A 10,451-nucleotide genomic window follows, 5' to 3' on the forward strand; every position below is an offset into this window, starting at 1 on the left:
GTTGCAGAGTATAATGGTGTAGAGTGCAGTGGCATTGAGTACAGTGGCATTGAATTTAGTGGCATAAAATGCAACATTGTAGAATGCAGTGGCATAGAATAGAGTGGTGCATAGGACAGTGCAGAGTGCAGTGGAGGGGCGAAGAGTGGAGTGATGCAGCATGGAGTGGAGCAGGGAGAGATGCACAGAGTGGAGTGGGGGATAGAGGCATAGAGTAGAGTGGCATAGAGTACAGTGGCGTAGAGTACAGTGGCGTAGAGTAGAGTGGCGTAGAGTAGAGTGGCGTAGAGTAGAGTGGCATGGCATAAAATTACATAGATTTGAGTGAAGCAGAAGGCAGTGGCGCAAAGTAGATAAGAGCGGCATAAAGTGCAGTGGCGTAGAGTGCAGAGTAGATTTAAGTGGCATAAAATGCAGTAGCATAGAATGATGCAGAGTAGAGTAGGATGGAGTGGTGAAGACTAGAATATAGTGCCGTTGTTATGCGGTTCCTTTTTGGTAATACGACTGCATGTTTAGAATGGCAGAACAGTAAAGTTTGGGAGGCTGAGTCTGTTCATGCAGTTAGTAACTGCTGGCCTAACTCCTGACTAGCTCACAGTACCTAATCCAAACCTCCAAACCCTTTGGGTTAAAAGGTGATTATGGTAACCTGATAACCTGAACATGGTACTCCAACTCCCCAGGAAAGCCATGGAAACAGGTCATACCACTTTTGTATGGTTACTCATGCATACCAAGGAAAGATAAAAAGATGTGAGATACGTTTTTAATAAATTTATTGAAACAGTCGCAATCTAGCATATAAAGAGTGAGCTACAATAATTAGGCAGATGAAAAAAAGCAAGGTAATCAGCATTACAAACATGGTAAAGGAGATGAACAATCCAACCATGATGTATGTGGTTCTGGAGTTACTATTGGCTCCTACCTAACCCTATGTCTACTCTGACAGCATAGTGATTGTAACCGTCTGATTGTCCCAATCAAAGGGATCAGACCCCGCCCCATACCCGGAAACAGTGTAAGGAATCAGCCTGTGATGTAGATGGCAGTCCTCTCAGGAAGCTGGCAGATCAGCACCAGCTGAGCTGCAAGTCACATAGCGCACGCCCCGTGATAGTTGTGTCCGGGGTGCCCTCTGCCCTCCTTGCGTCAGAGCACCGTTTATATATTAAACCATACCACATTGGAAATATACTTCTAATGCAATGCTGTGTCTAGGTGATAAAAGCTGTCTCCTGAACGGACAACACAAGCTAGCATATTGCGTACCGCGTTCCATAGTCTTGGAGAGAGAGTACTGAATATCAGTTGCGCAAAGGCTAGCTACACTAGCAGCACATTCCTTGCTTTCCTAGAATAAAAGCAACCTGATAAAAATGTGTAAAAGCCATTGCTAAAAAGCAGCCTTATTAAAAGGAATAAAATATGAATATACATCAACTAGAAAACTAAGCTAAAACACGGGTGACCAACCTTAGTCTTAGAGATCCTCACGACACCCTAGAGTGCAGTGGCATGAAGTGCAGTGGCATACATTGGAGCAGCTTGGATTGGAGTAGTGCAGAGTAGAGTGGCGTGGAGTTTAATGGTAGAAAGTGCAGTGTTGCAGAGTAGAGTGTCAGAGTGTAGTGGTATAGGGTGAAGTAGAGTGGTATTGAGAGCAGTGGCATTGAATACAGTAATGCAGAGCAGAGTGCAGTGGTGTAGAGTGCAGCAACATAGAATGCAGCTCTGTAGAGTGCATTGGCATAGAGTGCAGTGGTTGAGAGTAGAGTGGTGTAGAGTGAGGTGGCATAGAATGGAGTTGTGCAGAGTGGAGTAGAGTGGCGTATAGTGCAGTGGAATAGAGTAGATTCTTTCAGAATAGAATGAAATGGTGTCGAGTGGAGTGGTGCAGGGTAGAGCATAGTTGTGTAGAGTGGTGCAGAGTGTGATGGCGCATGGTAAATTGGTGTAGAATGCAGTGGCATAGAGTGCAGAGTAGATTAGAGTGGCATACAGTGGATTGACATAGAGTGCAGGCACATAGAGTTGAGTGTTACAGAGTAAAGTGCATTGGTGAAGAGTGTATTGGCATAGAGTGCAGTGGCGTAGAGTGCAGTGTTACAGAGTGGTGTAGAGTACAATGGCATGGATTGGAGATGTGCAGAGTAGATTGGTCTAGACTGGAGTGCTATAGAGTGCAGTGGTGTAGAGTAGAGTGGTGAAGAGTATAGTTGGCATTGTGTTGAGTGGTACAGGGTAGATTAGAGAGCTAGAGCATGAAGTGGTGTAGAGTGCAGTGATGTAGAGTGGAGCGGTGCACAGTGCAGCGGCGTGGAGTGGTGTAAAATGGAACGCTGCAGAGCAGAGTGAAGTGATGTGGAAGGCACAGGCAAAACTGCCCAAATTCTAAATGTGTTTACAACTAATATCCATGGGTAGTGATGTGCTTTCAAAATTCTAACATTGGAGCAGCGCAGTAATATTACTGCAAATAATCTCTGTGACAAATTACCATTTCTCATATGTGAGGTCCTGCTTTGATTTAAAATAGCCTTTTTTTTTGGGATGTTGCATGAAACATAAACACATTTCTCTGCAAAATGTCTGTAATAGACTCTCACACACCACCCACATTAAAAATAAACAAAAAGAAAACAGTATTTAAAACAATCTGATTAAGATTTACTCAAGGTCAGCAGGGCAAAACTCTCTGCAGAGCAGAGCTGGCTCTATCAGGGGTCCCCCTACAAGGTTAGGGCCCTGGGCCAGTGTCAACTTTGCCCAGGCCTTAAAACATCTCTGTGCAGTGTTTAATTTGTAAATAAAAACGTGCAGGTGCCAAAAAGCTCTTCTTTGAATCTTGCGGCTGCTGCAATTAAATGTGCTTCCACTGAATGCGGAGGCAGCCTAATCCTAAAGCCATCTCAGGCCTTTTTGGTCCATTTACAGCCACTCCCTGCCCCTTTAGTTCACTCTTGCAGCTTTCTGCTTTCTCCCTTTGTGATGCTTTTTTCTCTTCTTCCCCCTTTCCCATATATGGCTTTTGCTGGCAGTAAATACCCGATGCAGAAAACTAAGTGCCAGCCCCCAAAAATAACTGCCAGTGCCCCACACCGGAAACCACCGGCTCAAATTAAGCACTGTCTATGTGTGCATTGGCAGCTGTAACCAATGGAGTATCCCCTTTTAACGCCTGCTCTGCGCAGGGGTTTAAAATGCCAAAAAGAAATAGCGCAAAGAAATCTTTTAGATTTCTTTTCACCAATTTTTTGCTGCCCCCCCCCCCCCACAGAGGAATGCCATCCTAGCATACATGGCCCCTGAGATGGACCACCTGCTGACGCAGGCTATTCATAGGGCTCTAGGGCCCTTGCAGGACAGCGTGGCCAGGTTGTCGGATCACGTGTTCGGGGGAACGGGGATGGGGCTGACGGGGACTGACCTACAGGGAGAGGCAGTCCCCAAGAAACCTCTCAAGCGTGTCGCGGGGCACCTGGAAGGATTCGGTCGCCTGACTGAATCTTTCCGTAAGAGTGCGCGCACGCTACAACCACTACCCTGCCGGGAGGGGTTGGAGCCCGGTGAGACCAGTGAAGTGACTCACAGCAGATCGGACCCGGCCCAGGGGTCCCCCAAGCGGGTCGCGAGGGACACGGATGGGGACTCTTCCTCTGATGAGGATCAGGAGGCGGGACGCCCTTTGCGCCCGTCTTCTAACTTGTCTGACCCGCCCGAGACGGAGGACTCGGAGGAGGATATGTTTCGTCCTGAGGACTTATACCATCCCCGCTCTTCGGAGTGGCACCTGGACAAGAGGGTGGCAGACTATGTGGCCAGCAAAATTCGCCAGCCCCTGGAGAAGGAGGTTCGGGCTAGATTGCGGGCAGAGTGCCCACGCCCGACTCTTCCGGATCGTGTGGCGGCTACCCCTGATCTGGATCCCAAACTGTGTTCTTTCTTCGGAAAGTACGTTAAGGACCCGAAGAAGGGTATTGATCGTTCCTGGAGGGGGTGCCAGGATAAGTTATTGGATGTCCTGGGTCCCCTCACGCAGATCATGCAGCTCGCCGAACGGGCTAGGCGATCCAATTCTCCCCTCCCCACGGATATCGTGGCGGGGTGGGCCCAGAGGGCGGTCTGCTTGTTGGGGAACGCGAATTGCGCTCTCTCGGCGGAGAGGAGAAGATCGTTACTCATTAAGATAGACCCTAAACTAGGAGAACTCTCCAACTCAGAGGCAGGGGCGGTGGCCCAAGGGAACTTGTTTGGAGATCCCTTCCTGAAAGAACTGAGCAAGTTCGTTGCAACTTTCTCGGCGCTCGATAAGGCGCAGAGCTCAATTAAGAAAATCTTTCCTGGAAAGGTTTTCGGCGGGGCCGGACGAGGCAGGGGCCGCTCCTCCGGCCGTGCTTTCCAGCAAGGCCCCTCACCCTACCCACCGCGAAACAACGGATGGAGGGATGGCCGCCAGGGTACCTTCTTCCCCAACCGGGGTAGAGGAAAATCCAAGAGATCCGCCCGTGGTGGAGCTAACGCCCCCGGAGGCGTTAACGGTGAGTGTTACCCTTTTTTCCCCTCGCACTCTGGGAGGGCAGCTACGCTTCTTCGCCCACAAGTGGGCCTCCTTGACGTCAGACGCTTGGGTGCTGCAGACGGTCACGGGGTTCCACATAGAATTTTTGGGGACTCCAGTTCAGGACACTCTTCCACGGCCTTTAGTTTTCTCAGACGCGGAAGCAGCTTTGATAGACGCGGAAGTTCAGGAGCTCCTTCAGAAGGAGGCTATTCACCCGTCGACGATCCATCCCAGGGGTTTCGTGAGCAATCTGTTCCTTGTAGAAAAGAAGGACAAAGGGTTTCGTCCCGTTATCAATCTCAAGTCCTTCAACGAATGGGTGGTGTACCGTCACTTCAAAATGGAGGGCATTCAAATGCTCAGGGATCTTTTACTGCTTGGGGATTGGATGGTACGGTTAGATCTCAAGGATGCCTACCTTACGGTCCCCATATTTCCTCCTCATCGCCGGTTCCTGCAGTTCCTCTGGAGGGGTCAGGCGTTCGAGTTCGCTTCCCTGCCCTTCGGCCTATCGTCGGCCCCGTGGTGCTTCACGAAGCTACTCAGGCCAGTCGTAGAATACCTGCGGGCTCGGGGGATTCGCTTGATCATTTACCTCGACGACATCCTCTTGACAGTCGATGACCTTTCTGGGGTTCCTCATCGATTCCCAGGCAGCCTCCCTCAGTCTCCCGGGCCCGAAGGTCAAGAAGATCAAGAAGGAGCTGTCCACGGTCTTGAGACGGGACAGGATCTCCCTGAGGCAACTGGCCAGGGTGGTGGGGCTCCTCTCCTCCTCGATCCAGGCCATCTTCCCTGGCCCTCTTCATTACAGGGCCCTGCAGCGTCTCAAGGCCCATCACCTACAGAGGGGCCTTTCGTATTCGGAGCTAATAGCTTTGTCCCAGGAGGCGCGGACGGAGATCGAGTGGTGGCTAGACCACATGGAAGCGTGGAACGGCAAAGCAATATTCGGGACCGCCCCCGATCTGATCATAGAGTCGGACGCCAGTCGTTTCGGCTGGGAAGCTCGTTGTGGCGAAATCTCCTTCGGGGGCCGCTGGACCCAGCAAGAGCTCGATCTCCACATCAATTGTCTGGAACTCCTGGCGGGTTCGTTTGCAATCAGATCCCTGACGCGGGACAAGGTCTCTTGCTGTGTGCTACTAAGGATGGACAACGTCTCGGCGGTACAATATATCAACCGTCTGGGGGGGACCCGCTCGAGGGCCCTAGCGGAGTTAGCGAAAGATTTTTGGCACTTCTGCCTCCAGCGTCAGATCTCGGTCACAGCGGAGTATCTTCCAGGGTCTCAGAACACCCTGGCGGACTGGAACTCCAGGTAACTGGAGGACCCCAGCGATTGGCGTCTGGACAGAGCAGTGTTCTTAGCTCTGTTGGAGCGATGGGGTCCGTATACAGTGGACCTCTTTGCCTCCCGGTGGAACACTCAGCTTCCCCACTATTTCAGCTGGCGCCCGGATCCGGGAGCGAGCGCAGTCGATGCTTTCCTTCAAGACTGGGGCCGAGGTCAGAAATATGCGTTTCCCCCCTTCCTTCGGATTCCGAGAGTGGCAGCTCAGGTTCGTCGTCAGGGGGCGACAGTCATTCTGATAACACCGCTCTGGCGGTCTCAAGTGTGGTTCCCAGCGCTTCTGGAACTATCTTGCGACCTTCCCATTCGGCTTCCGGTTCGTCCGAACATACTGTCGAATCCAGAGGGACAATTCCACCCGTTAGCTCTTCAAGGCCATCTCTCTCTAGTGGCCTGGCGGATTTCAGGGAACGCTGGGCAGACCACAGACTTTCACGAGAGGCTGAGGATTTCATCAGACACGCATGGGCCCCTGGTACTCGCAAGAGATACAGATCAGCCTCGAACGGATGGGCTCGTTGGTGTCTGGCGAGGCACTTCGATCCCTTGGGGGCCCAGATTACCGATATCTTGAATTTTCTGGCTGGCCTAGCGGCTTCTGGCCAATCCTATTGCTCAGTAAATTCTTTTCGTTCTGCGATTTCAGCGGGACACCCTCCAATTGATGATCGCCCCGTAGGGGAGCACCCGTGGGTGTGCAAGCTTTTGAAGGGCATCCGCATGGCCAAGCCACCGGAACCCAGGTACACCTCCCTGTGGGATGTCGATCAGGTTTTACGATTCTTAATCGCATGGCCGGATAATCAGTACCTGTCACGTAAACAGTTATCGGCCAAACTGGCGATCTTGCTCTGTCTCATCTCATGCAAGCGGGTCTCTGATGTCAGGGCCCTGGATGTATCCGCTAGAGTTTTTTCGCCGGAGGGGGTTACTTTCACGATTTCACGACGTACAAAGTCTAGTACCAGGTCAGTAACCTATCCCGCTTTTGAGCATACACCGAAACTATGTGTGGTTAGATGCTTAAAGAGATATGAAGAGGTAACGGCGCAGCTTCGGCCGTCGGGGGAGAGGCAACTGCTCATTTCCATCAGAAAACCTTTCAGGGCGGTCTCCTCCCCTTCTATCGCCAGGTGGGTCCGGTGGATCCTGTCAGAATCGGGCGTTAATGTCCAGATATTTGGAGCTCACTCCACCCGTGGTGCCATGGCCTCTAAAGCTATCCACGTCGGTGGCAGGTTAGAGGACATTATGAATGCGGCTGACTGGTCCTCCGAGTCGACTTTTAAAAAATTCTATTTTAAACCTATTCATGAAGCCGCTTCGTTGGTGGTGAGTAAGCTTTGAACATGCATAATCCTCGCCTCCGGTCCTGACATAGAATGAGAAATTTCCTAGCTAACGTGAAGGAAAGTTTCAATTCTATTAAGGACACGGAGGCGAGGATTATCCCGCCCGCCACGGTGGCCATGGCGCCCGCCCAGAGCGAATTTTATCCGTTGCAAGGTGGTATATTCAGTTTTCCTTATGTATATTCAAATTGCGATGTCATGTACTTTGCCTCATTTGGTAATATGAGCTTGTTGCTTTATCAGTCAGAGACCTAAGAGTTCTTTTGTATGATTTTGGTCGACTTTACGGATTCGATTGCTTACCTACTAATATTTACTTTGTTCTTAGGAGTGACTCCTGCGACAACATAGTGGCGGTCCGCGTCAGTTCGCAGTGAAGACGAGGAAGAACGTCACGGCATGGAGATATATATACATTCGGTTGGACGGCAGTATGATTGGACATTGGTTGCCATGGGAGTGGGTCTCATGGGAGTTGTAGTTTTTCTTGTTAACTTTGAACCTGCTGTCATTAAAAGTGAAGAAAGATTCTGCATAATCCTCGCCTCCGTGTCCTTAATAGAATTGAAACTTTCCTTCACGTTAGCTAGGAAATTTCTCATTCACAATTAGAAATCAATAATTTTTAAATAAGAAAGTAGGGCTACCTTATATTTAAGTGTTTAGAATTGTAATGCAGTTGAGGAAAGAGCTTTCACGAACGCCGTGAAGCTTTAAGAAATAAAATAATATTTTGACAAATGAAGAATTTGTAATTTGAACTTCACCTTCTGGGTCACGGAACGGCATGTAAATCGTCAGTGCTGCCTGTGCCTGCACAGACATTATTTGCACTTATATTTTGGGTGACATTGGGCTTTATCCTAAGAAAATGGATATATCTTTCTTGGTTTTGGCGTTATTTTATGGATTTAATGGAGTCATCTAGCTTCGGCATGAGCAGACTGATGGAGTGTGGAATGTAACACCAAATGATAAGCGCTTGAACTTCATCCAGCAAAAACATGTCTGAATCAACACGCACCAGGACTGAGCCCTTCATCCCTTTCTTAAGAGTTCACCTTCTAGTCCCCCATTTGTTTCCTGTCCTCTTTCTACTCGAGTGATTTAGTAAAAGGCTCGCGCTTCTCCCCGTGACTGTCGGTCTGTCCCGTCCATGAAATGCTTGATGAGGAGTAGGCAGGAGGGTTGGGTGGATGGGAAGGAATGGGATGGTTTCCTGGTTCTGTGTATAATACCCCTGGATGCATGAATGAGTAATGCATGCCAGGGGCGGGCATGGGTAGTTCCAGCCTATGACAGAAAGAAACAGTGAGAACATCAATAGGACTTGTTACAGGTTATCAGAGCTACGAGCGAGCAGATGCTCCAGAGCCCAAGTAGCTCGCCGTGATCGTATAGTGGTTAGTACTCTGCGTTGTGGCCGCAGCAACCTCGGTTCGAATCCGAGTCACGGCATTGCGGGTGGCAATGTCACGGCAGTTGGTGAGGTTTTTAAATCACACCTTAAAAGTATCTGGAGGGTAAGGGTTGATAGAGTGCGCTCTGAAACCGTTAGAGGTGCTTGTGCATTAGGGAATACATATTTCGATATTATTTGAGCAGTCATGCCAATTGTTTAGATCCTTGTTTTACTAGCTTGGGGCAAGAATCTGTTATGTAAACAAATTTCGTGGATAGCAGCGGTAGACATTATTCACGAAAAGGAAGGAATTACCTCTTCCTCTCAGTTTGAAATACACCGACCAGTTAACTTGCAAAGCAGAAGTGCAGGGGCAGCAGTTAAAATACTATTGATCCGTTTGGGGCTGAAGATTTTTAGCTTTATTGAGTTGATGGTGGATGATGTGGAAATTATGTATTCATGCAGATAAACTGTCTCCGCCGATCTCTGTTTATCCAGTGGTTAGGTATAGTGTTTTCAATTTCTGTCACCACATTGGTTGTCTCGAAATGAAACCCACTGCAAGTTTTAATCATTTTCTCTTCTCCGCAGCTGATTACTTGCATTGGATGCATTTGTTTATTTTATATGCAGTTTAATCGAGAGAACCTTAGCTTGTGAATCTCAGCTCTGTTAAAAGAAGTCTTACTACGCAGGGGGTGTATTGGAACCTTAGTAGAAGCGGGGTCTTCCAGCGATCACTTTAAAGCTACTTGTGTTTGAGGTTTATGTCACAGCTGAGATTTGGAATTGTCAGTGTAAGAAGACCTCCTTCTTTCTCCCGAAAACAGTATTTGTTTCTGCCATAACCGTTCAGTTCATCGCTGTCTGTTGTAGGTGATGTCTGTGATTGTTCTCGCCATGTTTACCTGTTTAAACTGCTTCTGTATGGCGGTTCTATTCTTGTCAACCTGAGACATACTACATGACAAACTCACCTCGTGTTTTGTGGTTCACTTTTCAAGGATGTTCAGGCGGGAAGGACGCATGCGAAGCATTGGTGGTTCAGTGGTAGAATTCTCGCCTGCCACGCGGGAGGCCCGGGTTCGATTCCCGGCCAATGCAGCAGCTCTTATTTTTTCAATTTTATTTCGCATTTTTGAAGTATTATAAACTGGAGCTGAATACAGCCTTGAGCTAAATAATTGCGACACAGGCAATAAATATATTCATTTTATATTGATTTTAAAAGGGAGCAGTCCAGCAAATCAATTGTTGACAGCAAATGTAGGAGCACCTTCCACACCAATATAGACAAGCATTGGCAATGCCAATCGGTCTCGGCAATGCAAGAGCTATTGGATTTGTCAATGGCAATGTCTTTTAGCCATGTTATGTAGAAACCTGGGATATAAAGTGACATTTATAGTTTTCACCTAATATATATTGTGTACATTTCTGTGAAATGTTCGCTGTAACAATTATTACATAAATGAAATTATAATATGATACAACAAGAAATACCCTGGCCCTCACCGGACATAAAGCTATTCAATACACACATTTATGTTTTCATACATTAGTCTCCAATTGAGGTCATGAAATGAAAATAAAGAGGTTTTATAGGTGCAGGATCTGAAGTCATGGAGTACAAATTGCATTCAAAGAGATAACTTAATGTTCTGAGCTGGACAAGCTTTGAAGAAATTTCTCACTTACAATGCCAGACATGAGAGCGAGGGTTCATGTGTCAGAGCTGGAGGTGTGGATGGCACTGAGCAGAGAAATGGCTGA

The 10,451-nt window shown here is 48.4% G+C and overlaps 2 non-coding genes across 2 annotated transcripts; both read left to right on the forward strand.

The window, feature by feature from the left end:
* Positions 1-8,659: 8,659 nt before the first annotated feature.
* Positions 8,660-8,731, forward strand: TRNAH-GUG (transfer RNA histidin (anticodon GUG)). The gene has a single exon. It is a non-coding gene; the product is annotated as a tRNA-His (tRNA).
* A 980-nt stretch (positions 8,732-9,711) lies between these two features.
* On the forward strand, positions 9,712-9,782 carry TRNAG-GCC (transfer RNA glycine (anticodon GCC)). The gene has a single exon. It is a non-coding gene; the product is annotated as a tRNA-Gly (tRNA).
* The last annotated feature ends 669 nt before the right edge of the window (positions 9,783-10,451 follow it).

Source organism: Pleurodeles waltl, chromosome 12 (genome assembly GCF_031143425.1).
Source record: "Pleurodeles waltl isolate 20211129_DDA chromosome 12, aPleWal1.hap1.20221129, whole genome shotgun sequence".
Classification (NCBI taxonomy): domain Eukaryota; kingdom Metazoa; phylum Chordata; class Amphibia; order Caudata; family Salamandridae; genus Pleurodeles; species Pleurodeles waltl.